Raw genomic sequence first — 19,674 nt, forward strand, 5'->3', positions numbered from 1 at the left:
AGTGGCAGGGCCAGACTATCAGGCAAGTCTGGGGGAATTCCCATGGAATGTTCAGGGAGTGGTTTTAGGACCAGTGTCTCTGGTAAAGCAAACAGGTTTATTTAGCACATATAGCTAGGAAGAATTTGGTCAGAGGCTCCAGGCTTCTGAGACTGATTGTCTGATGGGGAAGTACAAAAGATTTATTCATATTAGGGGTTGTGGGAAAAGAAGGGAGGGAAGTATATATGGACCAAAAACCCCTCTTTCCCTGGGCCTTAGTTGGGATTAATGGAAGCTGGGACCTAATAACGAATCTGCCTCCCTGGGGCAGGGGTGCTTCTAATCAGGAGGGGATAGATACACCATTGGCCAATGATAAAAGGATAAGGCTGCTCTCGATATGCTAATTAGTCAATTCTAAATTGTCTAAGAAGATTCACTAGAGTCAAGGGGCTATATCCTCCGCCCAGGGAAGGTGGGCTAAAGGTCACTACAACCCCTAAATGCAATTGGAAAATTTAGTGGAATAACACGGAACAACCTGTGTTTTAAAAAGATCAATATTTGGGGGCGGCCAGGTGGCCCAATGAGTAAGAGCAGAGTCGGGAGACCTGGGATCGGTTCAGGCCTCAGATACTTAGCACCCACACAAAATAACTGGCCGTGTAACCTTGAGCAAGTTACTTACCACCAATTGCTTTAAAAAAAAAAATCAGTATTTTAGCTTTATGTAGAACTGAATGGAGGAATGAGAATGGTAACAAGTAGAGTAATCAAGAGGCTTTTGCATTAGGTCCAGGTAAGAGCTGATGAGGGCCTAAACAAGAACAGACCTGACCTCTAAATTTCAGTGCCTTATTCCAAAATACCTATTATTTTCACTTGAATGGCCCATTCAACCCCTCAAATTCAACGTTTAAAATCAAATTCATCATATTTGCCTCAAATAACTCTTTTTGTAAAAACTGTTTATGACAAAATAATAAAATTACCCTTATAACCAAGGCTCCAAATCTCAGTCATCCTTATTACCCACAACCAATGTCACTACATATTACAAATACATCTTTCAAACATCTCTCAGATCCTTCTCTTATTTTTTATTCCATTCTATTTCAAGCCCTTATTAACTCATATCTTGACTGGTGTCATATCCACTTTTCACCTGTTGCTGTTCATTCTAGAAACCAAGAGTAGTTCTATTTTTTCAAAACAAAATCCTTTGGTTATCTAAATGCCCAATCAGAAAAATTTCAGTGGACTATTTGATGACTATAGAACATAATTCTTACTATAATCCTAGAATACAATGCCTAATATTCAAGACTAGCAATGATCTCTCCTTGAAATAATCTATCAAAGTTCCTACTAATGGATTAAGTGCCCTGGATTAAAAATAAAACAAACAAACAGAAAACAACAGATACATACATACCAGTTTGTCCATTTAGAAATCATCCTTTTTAAGAGACAGGAAATTCAAACCGGGTCAGTGCCAACTACTTCCATGGGAAGACTACCCCCTTTCCCTTTGTCTCTTCTCAAGAGTTGCCAAAAAGGGGGGCGTGCAGCGAATAGAGCACCTGCCCTGGAGTCAGGAGGACCTGAGTTCAAATGTGGTCTCAGACACTTTACACACTTACTAGCTGTGTGGCTTTGGGCAAGTCATTTAATCCCAACCGCCCTCCAAAAAAGAAAAAAAAAAAGAGCTGCCCTTCCCTCTCAGGGTTAATCTTGCATTAATTTCTTCTCTTCTCATACTGGGAAGAACTATAAACCCCAGGGGCTAGGGTTTTTTTTTTTTTTTTTGTGGCCTGCAAACCCCTTCTCAGAGATTGTTACATTTGATTTGTAACATCTTTGCAATCCTGATATTGTCAGCTCCTGGTAGGTGCAGGATAAATACTTGAATGAATCAAAACGTGTGAATCATAGTATAAAAAATTTCAAGAAATCCATCTTGCCTTACTAGAAGTTAGAGGGGGAATGGGGGAGCATGTAAGAGAGAGCAGATTGGGGGAAGGGGTATTCAGTACGCTTGCTATCTTGGGGTGGGGGGTAGGGGAAAGACAGGAAGAAAATTTATAACTCAGAATATTGTGGAAATGACTGTTGAAAACTAAAAATAAAAAAAAAAATAAAACCAGAAAAAAAGGCTCTTTGCGCAGAAAGTGACTTTCTTTACCAAAGTACTGTATTCAGAACTAGACTATATAATTTAAAAGTGATGGATACAATTTGGAAAGGTTTCAAAACAGATATGCAAAGATGATTAAAGGGTTGAAAACAAAAATAAATGCTAAGATAAATTCTATATGGAATTAATACCTCCAAACCCAACTCATTTCAACTTAAACCTTTGTGGAGAGAATTTATGTATGATTCTCTGACTTATTTTCCAATTGGCACTGATAAATACTTGTTCATTGTTTTAATTAAAAGTGTGTCAAGGCACAAAAAAAAATCAAGAAACAGTTAACATAGATTATACATATTGAGGAGGAGCACAAATTTACATTCAATGCAATTATTTTGCATATTTCAATAATCCCTAGGGTTTGCTTTTTATCAACAACACAAGAGCTTTACTCTGGAGCTAACCTAACCTCTATCAATATGGTTCATGAAGCAGTCAATGGCCTCCTCCATTCCCATGATGGACAGGTAAAAAATAAGTCATGCTCAAGCTATTTTAGTTTGTCAAATTCCACAGGACTTCACATACCAAATATGTTAATGTATTTGTATTATTGAATAAACAACGATTTGAATGTTTCAGCAAGACATATTAATTTTACTCATTTAACAGTGAATGGGTTTCTACAATAGAAAAATTATTTGCTTTTGGAGAATGTTGAAGTACTAGCCCAGTGAATGATAATACCTTGGATAAAAATAAAAATACACACTGTCAAGGATATCATGTAAAAATGTTTTCTGAAGTATTTTATAGCACTTTGTAATTATTCAATAGAAACTGGGTTGTTCTTCTGACTGTAATAGATACTTTTACATTATATACATGCAAATATTATACATATCTGCTGAAAATGATTTGGATTCTTGTAGCATTTCTGGGCAATAGACAGAAGAGGACAAGATACAAATTTATAGCCAGAACTTTGGAGTTAGTTTATCCAATCTAACTCCCCCATTACACACACACACATACACACACACGAAACATTTATTTGCCTATGTTCAGACAGGTTGTAAATTAGAGTCAGGATTTGAATCCAGATCTTCTGACAACAAATCTAGTGTTCTTCCCATTATATTAAGATGGCAAAGAATGAAAAGGAACATGCTTAAATAACTATTGTACAATCTTTGCAATTTTTGGAAGAAAAATGGATAATGATATCACATTGGACAACATGTGAAATGCTTCATATTTGTCCTATGACGAATCTGTCCTTTTGGAGCATTTATTAAAAACATTATTTTAGGCTGGATGGTGTAGTGAATAGAGCACCCGCTCTGGAGTCCGGAGGATGTGAGTTCAAATCCGGCTGCAGACACTTAACACACACACACAAAAACTAGCTGTGTGACCTTGAGCAAGTCACTTAACCCCATTTGCCCTACCTTCCCCCCTCCAAAAAGCAAACAAAACAAAAGGAAACAAAACACCAAAAAACACATTATTTTAAGAATAGTGATACTGTTCAGTATAATCAATGATGCAGTCATATAGCTGCTAGTACATTCTCACTTCGAAGAGTATTTTTTAATGTTAATCTAAATTAACTACTTGTACGTGTGACATATTTACATATAGTTGTGTGTGTGTGTGTGTGTGTGCGCGCGCGCGCCCTCACAAGAGTATAACTAGCTAGTATATTCAATTTGAAAGGCTGTCCTACTTCCGTGCTCATTGCAAAATTTTAAAAGCTGAAACAATACAACTGTGTATAGGAAGAGAGCAGGAGGAATTGATTAATTAGCAGCCGATTTCAGTTACTGATAATCTTAGAATTATCAGTTGATTCAGGTTACTCCTCATCTTAGAATGGGAAAGCAGGAAGGCACCTTCTAAACCTTATAATTACACGTCCTCATTTTGTAGACGAGGAAACTGAGACCAGCTCTATGTACAAGGTCATAAGAACTCTGCCTAGTGGCTAAGATTACTGGCAAAACTTGAAACTGGACCCCGATCACTTGAATTTCAGTTACGTGACTTTGCCACTACATTAAAATAATCCTCAACTTGCAGATATCTAAAACAAGCCCACTAGCTATTATGCTCAGGTGCTATCACTTTCTTAGCTTGGATTCTTCACTCTTTCAACAGGGCTAGTTTAACAATTTGTATGAGAACTACTTGGTTGCATAAAGATTTTACTTGGAGCAACATGAAATGAATGCTTAGGGGAGGAAACCCACACAGACGCAGGCTGTTTCGAGTAAAGGGTTAAATTACTTTTCACAACTAAATAATGTTTCAGAGGCACGCTGTATGTTTTTGAGGGAGGGGATGACAAAAAGGGAATCCTCAACACCAATTGGCTAGACTCTATCAGCTGCAGTAGAGCTCAAGCTGCTGCTAAAGAGCAGTATTGATCTGAAGGGTAAATGTGTAGGGAGCCACAGAGAGGGATCCAGTCATTTCTGAGAAGAGAGGCAGCCTCTTCCAGTAAGAAAGTCGTTGCTACCTGGCTGCTTTGCCTCTGAGAGCCTTTTGTGAATGAAGAGGGACCCGCTACAGGGCAGTTTGTTGCGATTTAAAAAAGAGACAGAGAGAGAAAAAGGTACCACCTCAGTACAAGCTCCCGTCACATCCTGCTGCTGCTTCTACTGCTGCTGTGACTGCTCCTGCTGCTGCTGCAATTTCTGCTGTCAGGTAAGGGCTTCGTTTTTTTTTTTTTTTTTTGAATGCGATTTCATCTTGGATGATTGTTTCAGGGTGAGAGAACAGAAATGCATTCACGATTAATAAAAGGATGCGCATTGTGCTCAGAAGCTGAATAAGCATCCACGCAAATGAGGCATCTGAATTAGAGGTTTGGGTTTTGTTTTGCTTTGGGAAACTTCAGTAAGTTCTAAACAAGTCGCCAATCTTCGGAGGTAGATGTTAAAGAGAACGAGGAATATGGGAATAGGACTGGCAAGGTGGTGAAACCTTAGAGTTGTTTTGTTGTTTTAAATCAGAAGTCTTAAAGTATTCAGGCTGAAATGAGTTCTTGGGGAAGAATCAATCACATATACTCGATGTTGGAAGGCACGACTGGTCTTTGCTTTCTAATAGGTTTATTGATGCTTAATTTATCAACTTCCTTTGAAATTAGAGTTGCTTTTTTAAAAGATCTTTCATAACAACTTTCAGAAACTCATACCATATATTTTTGTTCACTGGGAGTAAATAACGCATATTGATAATTTTCTTTAAAAAGAAAAAAAGGAAAGCATTTCGATTTAAAAAAAAAAACCCACTAACTTTAAAGCAACTTACATGTTTGGCTCTTTCATCATTAAATACGCTGTCATAATTTCTTAGGAAGGGATTAACTCAGCACTGGCATGAAATACCTCAATATAGCTGGTGCACTATTGCCTACGTTTTGAAATTATCTAGTAAAAATGAAGTATGTATACCTAAGATAGCATTGTGATTTAGGATATTGTTTCAGATCACTATTAAAGCATACCTTTAATGTATTTGAATAATGATTCTTTTCCATACTAATCAGTACTATGCTGATGAAACAATAGCCTTATAACTTCAGTTTTTCAGATTGCTCTGTGACTCATGTACCCATAAGATATGGACTCCAAGGAGATACAGTTGACAGACTTAGGTCTCATTTCTGTGATTATTTCTGGTTTTATTTTGGCTATTATTAGGTCCATTCATAAGCTATTAACACCAATCCACTACCCCTCTCTACCCTGTCCCCACCAGAAGAAATTACTGTACTCTGATTCTGGTTAGAAACTCAGAGTAATAGAAGATGTTTTGTTTTGGCTTTTTTTTTGGAGGGGGGGTTAATGTTTGCAGTTTTAAACTATCTTGTAAATGGCAAAAGCACTACAGTTTAATCATACTAAACAGTTGTTGTCATTGTATCTTACATTACACCCATAAGCAGTTTTAAGATTTAAAAAAAGAGAGTGAACCTCAGAAATTCAAGTTACTCTATCATTCATAAACTGACCAGAGCCATTTGTATTTTCTATTAGCATCCTCAGTAGAAATTGCAGTGAGCACATTTTAGTGGGAAAGGGTTTCCAGGATTCTTACAGAATGTCTCCTTAGAACGGTAAAGCCAGATGGTTACTCTACCAAAGTCATAAGCAGTTAATTGCCAAATTGATTTGGAGTGCTCAGGAGCATATCAACACACAAAGTAGCAACTTACATCTTAACTGATCAAGCTCGTTATGTCAGGCTGTTCAGTAGCAACATCAAAGTGTTTCTTAAGATCTAGTGTGGGGATTATCAAAATAAGAAGGAAACACAGGATATTAATTTGAAAACTGGACTCTGGAACAGTTACTTCTCTTAATTCACATCTTTCACTACAAAGGTATCTTTCTGCCCAAAGTTAATTTGCTGAAGAATGATCCTCTCAATTGCCTCCCCCTCAACAAGAAACAACACTGCTTTGTTTTTGTTAGAGCTCATCCCCATTTCCCCACACCCCCGTTTTGTTACAACTGTAACAGCTAGAGGATTTCTGATCTCCTACTGTTTGTGTTCTGTTCACAAGCATTAGGAGTAAGTTTCTCCGCCAAGAATATGAGTTTCCTGCTGGACCATCACTCACTCAGTTGCATTTACCCAGAGATAGTTTTTCCCAGCATGAGAGGGCTAGACTATAGCAGGTCATATGTTTCTATTAAGTGGTGGTAAAAAATATTCATGATTAGTTTCCTACCCTAACAGATGGGGGGGGGGGGACATACATTGGAAGTTGGTTCCTGGAGTATCAAATTAGGGCAAATATTGCTTATTTCTGTATTTTCAGGCTCTTCATATGAATTTATGGACAAGCACATATTAAGTTTACTGTGAAACTTGTATTCCTTCATGACATCTATTCAAATAAAATAAACCTGAGTACACCTATTACACCATTTTAGTTTGCACATGGGACTTTTCACATGCTTTGTACAGCATATTTCCTCACTCTAAATGGCCAATCTTTTTTTTTTTCTTTTTTTGCTGGTAAGGAAAACACAGAGCAGTTATTTCCTCCTTGTGACAAACACTGACTAATCCCTGTTGATGAAACAGATTTATATGGAGTCTCAATATATGGTTCTTTTATGATGATAGTGGGGGAGGGGGTTGTCTTTGTATATCACACTGTCAGTTAAACGCATATGAAAAACTTCTTAATACCAGAAGGGTCTGTGAGAGCAAAAATGACTCTGTGTTATTTCTAAAGATAGTAACCAGGCACCTGGCAATGCCTTAATCAATATGTGTACATACTTGCAAAATGGAACAACCTGTATGTCTTAAGAAGTTTTTAATAAAATAATTCTCTCAGGGGAGAAAGCATAAACAAATGTCTAGAGGGATTCACCTTCTAAAGTAGGATGCCACTACATATTGTTTCTTGATAAACTGATCTTTTTTGTTGCTTTCTAAGTAACATGGGAAAATGCATGAATTTAGCATGACCAACTCGAAAATAATATTTTTGCTGAAATGTGACCATGAGATTTAGTTATTGTGGCATTCTTGGAGAGAAAACAAGGGATAAAGACTGATCAAACTCTCCCTGAATTAACAAAAGCTCAATTTTATTTCAAGAGATGAATAAAATCACATTTAAAGAAAACTTACATGGTTCCATGTGTAAGCACAATGTGAATTTACTTTGTCATTTTTTTGTTGGGAACTTTCTTACTTTTCTGATCTAAGACAAATGACTTTGAAAAGATTGACCACTTTTAGCTTTAAGATTACTTTATTTGATTTTTTTTTCTCTTAAGGAAATATACACTATTTTCTGACTGCCTGGGTTAAGAGGATGAAAACAGCTAAATCACTATTGTAATAGAAAAGTGATGTGTGTGTGTTTGTGTTAAATGCTGATACCAGTACTGTCTCAGTGAATACCAACAGTGTAGAATACCTATACTGTCTCAGTGCTCCATTTTGAACATTTTCAATTACAGTTATGTTAATATGGGAGAAAATATACTTTTAGAAGAGGCACAAACAAAAAAAAATGAATAGGTGACTATCACTAACTGTAAAAAGAACCTAGATCAATGGCATTATAACAGTGTGTGCCTGCATAAGTATATTTATGTTTTATTGAATTTTCAATTATATTGCACCTATTTAATGTATATAATAAACAATTGATAGACTGTCAGGAGTATACATTTTCTATTATTAGAAATGTAGTTTTATTCAGCATTTTAGCACTCCCTGTGGTTTCATTGCTCTTAGAACAAGGGGATAAATTAAACCTAGAGTATGCATCTATTCCATTTAATCTTCATGTGAATTTTATTGTGCTGTCACTGTTTTGAGTTTCTAAGGTATTGCTTTGTATGGAATTTACATTACCTTTAAATATGAAAATTGTTTCAATTCTAGTTTATTTTTAAAGTGACTGTAACACATCTCCATCTTCTATACACATGTGAACAGACTTAAGAAGCATATGTATATACTTATATATTTCAAATATGTGTGAAACTCATTTTTAGAGATCTATAGTCTTTTTAAAACTAGCAAACCCATAAAGGGAGAAAGAGGTAAATATTGAGAACACAAAAATGGTAGATACTTTAATTCAAAATGGGATGTTGAAAGGATAATGTTCTATTGAACCTTAAATGATGGTGATGTCATAGTGTGTAACAGGCTTCCTGTACTCTATATAGAACAACTCTGTTTCCCAACTTGCAAGAATGGCATATGCTCACTGGTGCCCCCTAAAGATGTTAAGCTCCACTTTCCACGTTATTTTATGAGGAAGATTACAGAAATTTCTATTGGGTTCCCAAAGCCACCTCTTCTCAACTCTCAAGTCCTGGTGTCTTCCTCATCCAGTCCCCCCATCTCCATGTTCAGCCCCTTTAGAAACTGCTTTTCTCTAAGTCTTTCTCTTTGTTTTCAGACCACAAGGCAAACTCACCAAGCTAATTGGTGGAATTGACAGAAATATTACATTTTCTACATATGCTAAATGGGAGTTGTGGTATAAGGCTATCTTATGTTTTTATTCCATGGTTGCACTTTATAGATTAATGAGTGTCCAGGTGGCCCTGACCCAAGATCTATACTAATGACTGAGCTAATGTGACAGATACCCAGAAGAGCTAATAGAAATTGAATATCTTTACCCTGAACTCATATCCCTCACTTAGGGTCACAAGTTCTTGGCCCTGCTTGAAGTCACTCCCCTGTGGGGTCTTTCCTGATACTACATATCATTATATTAATTACAGTAAGAAATATTACATGGATACAAATGTTTGTGGATTCAAATACCAGCTCAACTACTAACTATGAGTAATAAGCCATTCACCTTAGCTTTTTGAGTTAGCTCATCCATTAGCTGCTTGAGAAGCATTTAGAATATAGGTCCTGTAGTCAGGAAGAGCTGAACAGATATTACTAGCTGGTGACTCAGTTTCTGCCTTGGTTTCCTCAGTTGTAAAATGAGGATAATTATATCTACCTCATAGAATTGTTGTGAGGATCAAATGAGGTAAAATTTGTAAAGCGCTTAGCATAGTGCCTGCCATATAGTTTACTATAAAATGAGAATGGTACTTCTCTGTGGTCCCTTAGTTATAATAGCTATAAAGATATTATAAACATATTTTCAACATCCCTAATGACTGGACAGGGTTATATCCTTATAACCTATCATATAATCACTGTCCTCATTAATACATACTTCAAAGATCCATGTTTCCACTTGGATTTCTTCTCTTTCCACTCATGTGTATCATTATCTGTGTCCTTAGAATACTTAACATTGAATGGATTGACGAATGAATGAATGAATGAAAAAAAAACATTTCTTAATTATTATGTGCTAAGCACAGTGAATAGAAATGCAGAAGTATACAGACGTAAAAGCAAAGACTATCCTTAGCCTTAAAGAGTTTACATTCAAACTGGGGGAGACACCACTACTTGAGTACTCATGGCTGCATTGGGATATTTTGGTTCAGAAATACACAGGGATGGTGAGTGGAGCCAAAGGGGAATAGACTAGCACACTCATTCCAGTAGCAATGGCAATATTGATTTGATTATGATTGCAGAATAGGATGGTAAGGAGAGGTAGGACAATGGTGAGCAAATGGCAGTCAGTTGGCTAGTGAGATGATCCAGGTGTAATGCAAAGCATAGCTGGCCCTTTCTAGACATTATAATCCAAGTGAGGCACTCAGTAGTCAGGACTGCCCAAATATCATTTCTGTCTTGTAATCTAACCTGATTGACTCTCTTGGGTCATTTGTGCTGCCTTTTTTTCTTGAACTATGTCTTGATTTTTACTTATCTATGTTTGTGTTGTGTCTTCCTACTAGAATTTAAGCCCTTGAAGCAAGGGACTATTTTGTTTGCATCTTTGTTTCCCTAGATCTTAACATATTGACTTATAAACAGTAAGTACTTAATAAGTGAGTTAAACTGAATTGCTTTAATAGGCCATATTCATGAATTGCTGTGTTAAGAGGAAAAGAATATCATCTGATTTCTAATTCTCTAAGGATAAAACCACCCTACCTGAATGTAAATAGTTATTTTTCCAGTAAAAGAAACGGTCCATCACTAGACCTTTATTCAAAGACATTCCTGCTTCAAAGGAGTTACCAGAACTTCACTTGCATTGGTATAACCTTTGTATGGGTTTGAATATGTTTGTATGTGTACCTGCACACACTTATCTATTTTTTTGTTTAGAACCTGTGATTTAGTTGATATAGGAAATTCCCTGTTCTGGAACCTCCCTCTAGCAATATGTAATTTAATCATTTGTAACTAAGAACCTTTAGCCAGTTGCCTGGGACACTCAGAGGTTCAGCAGCTCTCCTGTAATCACATAGCTAGTAGTTGCCAGAAGCAGTCCTTGAACGCAAGTCTTCTTCATTGCAAGGACAGTACCCTATCCACTACCCTACACTACCTCTTCAGGTAAGTATATATACACATGTGTATGTAAGTACTTATATAAAAGGTATCATATAATAGTTGATAGACTGAACTTGAAGAAAGGAAGAACTAAGATTAAGTCTTGACATTACTGTCTGTAAATGGCAAAATCACTTATCACCATGAGCCTCAGTGAGATTGTCTCTAAAAAAAATGGTCTCCAAAGTGGTGGCTGGTATCTGACTGGAGATTTATGGTCAGACAGTTAGAGAATGGGAATATGTATCACATATCTCCTTTGACATGGTAATCAATCACTGCTATAAGACCCCTTTCCTGTCTTTTGAATGTAATAGTTTCCCCCAAATTAGCTTACAGGAGCTACAGTCATTGCCTTTCAAAGTAATTATAATGTAACTAAGACCTAAGTGCCCACCACTAGCATGTACACAAAATTCTCTGATAAACCCTCAACCTCTCCTTACTTCATGGCTTCTACTAATACTCTTCATTGGATAGTTTCTATAATACAGTAGGGCAGTGATTGGTGAGTATCACCCCTATCCCTACACAGACACAAAGTGTTCAATGAAACTTTTTTTTTAATAAAGCAAACATAATCACCTTTGTAGTACTCAAATATTATTAATACTTTTGTATTAGCAGAAAGGCTTTGTTCTTTTAAGAGAGAGTATTTCAAAAGATCATTTCTTTTCACTTTTAAATTTCTATTGTGTAAGTTTAATAACATGTATAGTCATCAATACCGTAGTACATGTACATAATTCACAAGAAAGTAAACATGCTTATATTGGGGTTACACACTTCAAGTCTTTTTTGTTTGTTTTTGTTGATAGGAGTTCACAATTAAAAAAAAATCAGACCCTTGGTTTAAGACTATAAAGCTGCATTCTGTATCAGTGGAAAGGGTTTCTACACTGGGAGTTGCTGTGCTGATGATGTCATAGTTGTGTAACCTACTGATGAGTGAATAATCAAAACCAGCCTCAGACACTTCTTAGCTATGTGACCCCGGGCAAGTCATTTCAAATCTGACTGTCTCTATTCTCTATTTTTAGTCCAGTGCCTGGCACATAATAGCTGCTTAATAAATGCTTATTATGTATGTGCTTATTATTATTATGAATGATATAATCTTATCATTATCATATGAACATACATTTATACCTAGAGTGGACGTTAGAGATTGTCTAGCCCAATGCCCCTATGTTATTGAAGAGGAAACAGACTGGGTGATATTAGGTGATTTGCCCAAAGCGATATAGGTAGTAGCAGAACCTCAAAACAATACCAGGGCCTCTAACACTAAAGTAGAATATTTGGTATTGCAACATGCTTCCTGTTTCTACCTTTTCACTGCGAAGTCTATGGCCCCCTCCAAATAATATTTTAGATTACATTTTTTAAAATCTACATTGGATTGCAAAGGAAAACACCTATATTGAATTAGTTATTAAAACTTTTTTTAAATGTTCAAAAACATCTGACCAAGAATCCTGATACTGAGAGAAATATTTCCAAGGGATATTTTGATTTTTTTCCCAATTTTATGTTGCTTTAAAAGTATATAAATCTGTAGAATTGTTGTTTCTACAAATTTGAATAAATATATTCAAATTCAAACATACACTTATACATATAATCATGTATTTATGTCTTATTCTACTTTGTTTCTACATAGGAAATATAATTACAAATAAAATTTTTTAAAGACAGGTTTCTCTATCAATCTGAACTTTATAATTAAATGGCCAGTGAAACTCTGTGCAAGTTAACTTAATTATCTAAAGTAACTACTTGAAAAGCACATTATTACTAGAGACTGTCTTGGCATTGTACACCAAAAATGATGCCCTCATCAGTGAATATGACTTTACTGGCCTATTCGTAGTACTTGGACTCATTTTTCTACCATTGGATAATTCAAATAAGTTTAACAATGGCAGAATAACTGAGAAAGTTCTGGGAAAAGTTAATAAAATAAAAAATAAAAGTAAAAAAATAATTGAGAAAAGCTGGGAAAGTTCTGTTTTGAGAGCTCCTTTCTTGCATCTTCCTTCAATATCTAGTTTTCAGATTTGTAGCTATTCAGATTCTTTCTAGTAACTCTTAATTGGCCACCTTCTTACAATTAACACATTATATCATGGGATAAAGGTTTATCTAATTCTCCAGCAGTGCCTAATTCTGTCCACAGAATAGGGCAGAATTTAGTAGAGCACTGCTCCCATGAAATACTCCTTTAACTTCGTAAAAGGTAATTGGCTAGAGATTTATTCACAGGGAATTGATCATGGCAAAAACATTTGTTCATGCCATAGAGAACCTTGCTCAGCATTCTTTTTAAAGGTTTAGATTTTTAACAATGCTTTTATCTACCAAGTTTTTATATGAGGGCTTTTACCAGTTGACAACTTCTTCTAACACCTGATAAAGTCTATTCCAGAGAATTTATTTCTAATAGTAAAGCAGATACCTTAGTGACTTTTGAGTGTTGGGGTTGAGTTCTCACCCAATAAAGTCAAGTTTGGGAATCTTATAATAATTTAAGTTTTCCCCCACCCACAACCCTCTTCTCCCACCACTCAAGATACTTTTAGGCTTTATGTTGATTTTTTTTGGTACTTCTAAAATGAGCTTTCCCATGATTTCCCATATATAAGCCATTGATTTTCACATGTAAATTTATGTAAGCATTTTTAGAAACAGGGAGGCAGTGTGATGTAGAAGGAAGAACAATGGATAAGTCCATCCATTTTGCTTTAAAAAATGAGATAAATGAATCTTAAGAGTACTTATGAGACTGGACAATCCTATTCCACCAGTATGTGTCACAGTTGACATTAGAACCCAGTTCTCCTTGGTTCTAACCCAACCAAGTAGTAGTTGATTACCTACCAACTCTCCATAATAAGTTGAACAGCATTTTGAATGATTATTACCACATAAGTGCTGATTATCCTGGTTCATTAGGCATTAATTTCCAGATGACTACAGAGATGAATGATTCCATCAAACAATCAACAAGCATTTATTAAATGCTGCTGGCACTATGCCCTGTGATGGGCATACAAGCACAGCAGTGAAACAGTCCTTGCCCTCAATTAGCTGACCTTCAACCACCTTGATGAGTTCTCTACTTATAAATCCCCCATTTCAACACTATTTTAAGGTATCAACTGACCATGCAGAAATTTCAGAGAAGTTCAGGTGAACAGTCAATGAAATATGGGCATTCTTTAAGTATTATGATAATGTTTTGTTTGAAAATCCATCAGTCATGTCATTTAAAAAAAAGTGTCTATAGCAGAAAAAAAATGCTCTTCTATTACACCCACTGGGAAGAAGAACAAGGAAAAAATAGCCTTCCGTTTTGTGCCAGATCCAAGTAAGATTTTAAACTTTAACTCAGAATAACTCAGGAGGGAACTAGCCTTTTTTAACTGAAGATTCAATACTATCTGTGTGTGTATAATGTCCCCAATTCCCCATGGTGTCTACAATTAAAATAAAACTCCCAGGTTGCACTAAAAAAGAGGAAGAAATCCTTGAAAGGTTTGTCTTAATTGGTTCTGAGGCTCAGTTTTGTTATCTGAAGTGAACAGTGAAGAATCAGTATTAACACCTGGAACTCATGTCTATGCAAAGTCCAGAGTTCCTAAAGTAGCAATTAAATGGCTTAATCTTAAAACCCTCCTAGGTTCAATTCAGGAGCTCTCTTCTGAAGGGCAACACTAATTCTTTATGAATGCAACTACTTCTAACAGCACTGCCCTAATTTGAACAGCTTTGGAAATTCCATTCTTTCTAACAAAGTTAATTGCATTGCAAAAGTATGCTTAGAGTAGAAACTTGTTTCTTCTCTTAAAGAAATGCTTTCCTGAGCCCACTCCTTCTCCACTGTGTGTGTGTGTGTGTGTGTGTGTTTGCTTCCATATAGAGATAGTTTACCATTCCAAATATCTTGTCAAAGTCCAGTTATAGAAACTGGTCTGCAAACAAACTATACACTTTGACCAGAAGTGCCTCCAATCTTACTTATGTTTGGGCTGTACGTTCTAATAGAATAGAAGTCCTTGGAGCTTTAACAAATCTCTGAGCTTTTAAATAGACTGTGACCTATTCATTTAGAGGGCTTTTTCAATAAAGCAGTGGCTCACTTAGGTTAATGATGGATCATGGTGCGATTCGATTTGCAGAGTGCCGGGTTGCCTATTATCCTCCTAACGTTAGCTTGGGTCATGTTATCACATCCAAATGATGAGTCACGATTGTTCCTTGTTCCTGTAGATATACCAGTGATTACAGGAAAACTCAGTGTTCTCATCCACTAAGCCTGAAGAATTCAGCTGACTGGGGATGAATTATTATTTTTGACTAGATGTAAAAAAAATAAAAATAAATGGGCACAGGTCAGACTTCTCAGGACTATGACACTGACTCCTGCCTCTTGTGGTTTCTATTTCAGCATCTGGCTGCACAGAAGGGATTGGATCTGTGTCTCTTTTCTTCTGTAGTAAGGAAAGTTGAATGACCCAGCCTCTAGATCTAGAATATTTACAATTAAAACTTCTCAGAATTGTTTTTCCTTTCACATGTTACTCAGATTGCCTTTTACAAAGGATTCTCTTCTCACACAACCACCACAAAGAAATGGCAGCAAAGCCTATGGGCAAAAAGAAAGTCACTGCTTTTTAAAAGGCTCTCTGTCAATTAAGAATGTCACATCTGACTGACTTAAACTGACAGAAACATCTAACAAACACAGGAATCTAGGAGAAGATTGAGGAGAATAGGATTTTTTGACTGCCATTTAGCTACTGGGACAATATGTTGATTTTCTTTCTTAACATGGTTTCTCTGTCATTTGCTCTGCTGTTCTTCATACATACACACACATCTCTGAGTGTTCTTGGTAACAAGGATTAAAACATGAAATTTTTTTGCTAGCAACAATTTTGACAACATATTTATCTTCTCTTTCTTCCTAAGCAATTTTGGAATGCCCCAAATTTTCCTAACAATTCATAACTATCAAAATCTTTCAAAGTTCAGATGCTCTAGGATGAAACCTTGCTAAGTATTTCTATTATAAGTTAATTTATACCAATACTTCCCAAATAATTTTTCACACTGAAAAAAGATCTGCATATGGGGCTGGAGGGTGGGAGACAGGATCAGGGAAACTACATTGCACTTAATTCCTAAACTACAAATCCCAGACAAGAAAGAAAAAAATTGAGGGAAATTTAAGATTATGAAAGCAGGTATTTACTAGTCATTTTGGAAAAATGACAGAAAAAATATTTTTATGCCATAAGTCTGCATTTTTAATTGCATATTTTATTTTCTTTAAAGATGGTGCTAATATTAGTCAATGTCACTAAGCAAAACTGCTAAGACTATGTTCTCAAAGTGTAAAATTTATCTGGTATTATGAACTCACATACAGCTCTTCTCTTAAACCATTATATTAAACTTTACTAGTCCCAGGACAATGATAAATGCAATGAAAAGTGAGCCAAGAAGTTTTCATTAAAAATTGTTCACAATGCCAATACATTTACTATCTAATTTTTTTTATACTCCAAAGTTTCAGAAACCTTGAAAATCAGTTTTTTCTAGCATCGTAAGTGAAGTAGAAACATAATTCCATATGTTTAAAAAGGAAAAAAAAAAGATTTTGCCCTGCTGTGATGAAAGTAAGGGAAAAGATAGGCAGTTACAACAAATAAGTGAAGACATTATGTTATGTTACAGTATATACATATGTCTGTCATTATGTGATATTTTGGTCTGATCTAAATGTGATGGGCAAAGGCCTCTCTGGAAAGATAGCTGAAAACCTTACAAATGAAAACAGATTTAAAAATTAAATTAGATTTCCCAGCTGCTAAACACTATCGTTTACAGTGAAGATATAGAAAACTGCTTTGGAAATGTTTACCATGTTCAGATTAAAAAAAAAAATTGGCTTACTTTAATTTTGCTACTGAAAATCAGTTCTCACAAATTATTTAGGACTTTTTGGGATTGTTTTTGGCCTGCAAGGTCATTAGGGGAATAGATGTCTTGATCTACACTTATTTGTTGTTCTATGCTATCTACTCTAGCCAGGTGAACCCATTTCCATCTCCCTAATGTGGCTCCTCTGCCTTCATTTGCTCCCAACTGCAAGCCCTTAGCTACTCATGCCACTGGTATTTATTGGCTTTTGCTTCAGGCAAAAGCGCAGAACTTTTTGAATGAGACAAAAATGGCTCCAAATTCATGGTTTCCTTGTTATTGTTGACTGACATGAGCACTTTTCTAGTCTCTGATCCCTTATTTCATTTTGACCTCTAATATCTTTTTTTTTCTCCTTGTCTATATGTGCCATAAGTTCTGCTGTCCCTGTGTTCCCTAATGGCTGCCCACTTGTCTATCAGTCCTCATTTGACAACTAATTTCCTGGCACAGAGTTGAGACTCTTCCTTTAGTGTCCTATATTCCCAGCTTTGATGCTGCTATCCTTATGTCTGTAGAAAACTTCATAGGTTCCAGAATTCAAACCCTACATTTTCCAAACACATGAACATATTCTATTTCAAATACTAAAATCTTTGTTAAATCTACAAATATTACCATTTAAAAATGGTTATGGCATTTGTTCTTTCTTGTTTAAACCTATTATATGACCCATGCTTATATGTACCGTCATCTTTATGGAGTGTGTGTACAAACACAAACACACAAACACACACCCCTCTTCATGGGACTCTCCTAGAACATTTAACTTTTTTTTATGACTGTCAAAGCTGGGATTTCAAGCACCATAGCTGTGAAATGGAGGTAAGTTTTTTGGTGAATCTACCTTTCATGGTGTTTTAATTATAAATAATAAGTGGGGTTTAGTTTATTCAGCTGCTGGATTTATAGTCTGGAATACTCCAGCAATGTTATTCCCTCCTTTGAATACCCCCATCCCTAACACACACACACACACACACACATAAACACACACATGCACACCCTTTTATTTGCAAAAATATTTGCTCTAGCATGAATGGGGATCAATAGAGAATTTTAATATGCTTTCATTAAAATCATCTGAGGTGAAAATGCATTGCTTTTAGACTTCACAATTTATGATTGGATATTTTTTAATCATTCATTTATTGAGATGAGATTTCATTTCAATAGGACATGATTCCTGATTTTTTTTTATTATTACATATGGATTTCTCGATTAAAATCCTGCTCTGATGCTTTCTCATAGCATGGAGGTGACAGTGGCAAGGGGTACTAAAACAGGCATCCAGTACAAACTGGCAACAGATTATGTGTCTGCCACCTGAGCTTTTGCCTAGACAGGCATTGAGAAATTCACTCTGAGAAGGGAGGAAGGTGAAAGGGTAGAAGTTTTATTATTTACTCTATGCAAGGTATTATAAATATCTCATTTGATCCTCACAATAACCCTAGGAAGTAAGTGCTATTATACCCTTCTATAGTTGAGGATCTGAGGAAGATAGAGGTTGACTTTCTCACAGCCATATAGCTAGCAACTGTCTGAGGGAAGATTTGAACACAGGTCTTCCTGATTGCAGACCCAGTGCTCTATTCATTATGCCATCTAGCTGCCGTAAGGTGGGCCACTAAGTTAGAATACTAAGAACTTATCTGCTCAAATGGAATAAGGATCTGCATTGACACAGTCACAGTCACAGTTTTTTGAAGTAGAGAAGGAAGGGATGAATTTCTCCAGCTCCTTCCTCTCCCTCCCAGTTTATGGTTGATCAATTGTAACATGGTTTGGGATTCTAAGACCCATGAATGGAGCTAACTTTTGAACCTACAATTTTAAACTTATTATAAATATGGTATTACAAACTGAACTACAGAAGTGCTATGTGAATGCATGTGTTAGACCTGCAATCAAAAGATCTGGATTTCAGCTGCAGTTCATTTTTTGGTGCCCATGTGATTGGAGGGAATAATGAAACCACTCTATGTCTCAATCTCCTTATCTGTAAAATTAGAAGACTGGAATAGAAGGCATCTACAATTCTTCCTATCTCTCTATATGGTTCTAGCACCATATGTAAGTAAGATAACTGCTTACATACTTCTTTTTTTTTTTTAAAGCAATCAGGGTTAAGTAACTTGCTCAAGGTTACAAGGCCAGTTATTTCTGGGTGGTGCTAAGTGTCTGAGCCTGGATTCAATCCCCCAGGTCATCCCGACACTGGGGCCAGTGCTCTTTACTCGCTGTGGTACCTGGCCTCCCTGCTTACATACTTTCAAAAAATTGAACCAAGAGATAAGGACTAGATCTGTTGTTTCATTTATGTAATGACTTTCAAGTGAGGAAACTCCCTCTGTCAGTGTGGGTTGGTTCTTCCTATGTAACACATAAACTTTAAGTTTCCTAACATACTGAGATTTTAAGTGAATAAGGTCATATAGTCAATCATGTTTCAGAGGCAGGATTTGATTTCAAGTCTTCCTAGCTTCAAGGCTGGTTTTCCTTATACTGCCTCTTTCATTAAAAAAAAAAAAAACAACTATAAACCTTTATTAAGTACCTACTATTTGCCAGGCACTGTGCT

The 19,674-nt window shown here is 36.0% G+C and overlaps 1 protein-coding gene across 1 annotated transcript in view; it reads left to right on the forward strand.

Moving 5' to 3' along the window:
- The first annotated feature begins 4,516 nt into the window (after positions 1-4,516).
- The window catches only part of CDH12 (cadherin 12), a 1,453,320-nt gene continuing 1,438,162 nt past the window's right edge, over positions 4,517-19,674 (forward strand). The window contains exon 1 of the mRNA XM_069101402.1: positions 4,517-4,828. The gene's annotated coding sequence lies outside the window, so the exon portion shown is untranslated. The remainder of the gene's footprint in view (positions 4,829-19,674) is intronic.

The sequence above is a fragment of the Petaurus breviceps genome, unplaced genomic scaffold, assembly GCF_028583685.1.
Source record: "Petaurus breviceps papuanus isolate PSGF00001 unplaced genomic scaffold, PetGlider_PUasm1.0 47, whole genome shotgun sequence".
Taxonomy (NCBI): domain Eukaryota; kingdom Metazoa; phylum Chordata; class Mammalia; order Diprotodontia; family Petauridae; genus Petaurus; species Petaurus breviceps.